Here is a 1,808-nt window from a genome sequence, read left to right as displayed (position 1 = left end):
GGTCTTGGCCGGGGACGGTGGCGATGTATGGGTTTCTTTTAGAGGTGAGGTCGCTAGGGCGGTCGTTGTCTCCTCGGCAACTGGTTCTCCGGTCCAACCGTGCTCAGGGGTGAGCTGCTTTGCCTGCTGATGGGTCGACGTCCTTCGATCCAGGACGAGAGGGCGGGGTGCCCTCTTCGGCGGCAGATTCGGATGGTGAACGAGGTGGCCCTGGGAGGCGACGAAGCATGGCTCTCCTTTGGCTACGATTAGCTCCCTTGTCGCGGGTGTGTCCATGTCATGATCTGTAACCGTCGTGGGCTCCGAAGTCCTTTTGGGTTCTTCGGAGTTCGTTAGCTGTTCCATAGTGTGCTTTGTATCCGTATCGATTGTATTTTCTGTTTCTTATTGTCCTGTTGGTTGTAAGGTGTGGTTGTTGGTTTATATATATAAAGCGGGTTGAAAGCCTTTATCGGTAAACATCACAAATCGTAGAATGAAGAACAAATTACTAGTAAATCTGGAAAAGCAAGCTCATCGATCCATCGATTCAAATTATAAGCTCATCAAACAAACTTACGCTGACAAGTCACAAGACGATACAAATCCAGAACACATGTAGTACCTCATATTTGTGATCAGAATGGGGGCAAGTGATTGCCATCAATTGGTTTTCTTATTAATATTCGTTAGGTGGAACTGTATCACGTAATATTCGGTTTATCCATAGAAAAAAGTTGAAGAAATTTGCTTCAGTTTTATAAATTATTTGACAACATTTTTTTGGGAAACTACCTCATTCATTCATTCTAATTCTAGTTTCAGTACATATTTATTCATCAAACCAAATTCAGTTCCTAGCATGCATGAATATGCATGACGATGACGGATCTACGGGCAGAAGGTGACTTTGTAGTTTGTTCCGGCGGCGCAGGTGAATGTGCTGCTCTTGTCGTCGTAGGCGTAGCTGTAGGCGTCTGGGCAGAGCCCCTTGAAGAAACGCGAGTAGCTGGTCGGCCCGCAGGTCGCCGGCGTACTTGGCGCCGGGCAGCAGTACTGTGGGGTGCCGAACTTGCCGCAGGCACTCATGCAGCCCCCGTCCACCTTCAGCTCCGACGGGCACTTTGCGTTGACGTCCGCAGCGCAGCTAACCGCGCGGCAGCTGCCGCCGACGGGCCCGAAGCTCATCGGCACGTTGAATCCGTCGACGAGGGAGATGTCGTAGAAGTCAGCATTGCTGCCTGTCCCAAGAGTGTATTCGGCGAGCGAGGCGGGTGGCTTCCCGCCGGCACGGCAGGCCAGCACGCCGCCGCAGTCTCCCGTGGTACAAGACCCCTTGCCGCTGGCGTCGAATTTGCAGCCCGTACGCGCCCAGATCCTACCAGAATTTGTGCCGGCGGGCGGGTGGATTGTGGACAACTGGCCTGGTTCGAGCTTGGTCCCGCCTCCCACCGGGATGGCGGCTGGCCACACCGTGTAGAGCACTTGTTCACCACCGTGATGGTGGCTGCGTCGGTTGCAGCGACGGTGAGGAGGAGGGCAAGGATGAAGAGTGAAGACGCCATGGTTGGGTGTTGTGATTGATGATGGTGGTGGTGATGTGTGTATGCAGTGACCGATGTGGACTGAAGGCCTATCTGACGGTATTTATAGGCTAATTGTAGCTCGATCCTGTATTGCTAAATATAGATAATTGGAAGGTATCTATGTAAATGTGCAACGTCATGCAGTTTGAATGACCCCTCCAATATATGGCACCAATTAATTCATTGCTATTAACGTTCACAAGTAGATAAGGACTAACTAATTCATTGTTCTATACTTGGAAG

The 1,808-nt window shown here is 51.0% G+C and overlaps 1 pseudogene; it reads right to left on the bottom strand.

The window, feature by feature from the left end:
• Positions 1-735: 735 nt before the first annotated feature.
• On the bottom strand, positions 736-1,592 carry LOC125553595 (annotated as a pseudogene).
• Positions 1,593-1,808: the final 216 nt, after the last annotated feature.

This window comes from Triticum urartu, chromosome 4, assembly GCF_003073215.2.
Source record: "Triticum urartu cultivar G1812 chromosome 4, Tu2.1, whole genome shotgun sequence".
In the NCBI taxonomy this organism is placed as follows: domain Eukaryota; kingdom Viridiplantae; phylum Streptophyta; class Magnoliopsida; order Poales; family Poaceae; genus Triticum; species Triticum urartu.
This window is presented reverse-complemented; position numbering and strand designations above follow the sequence as displayed.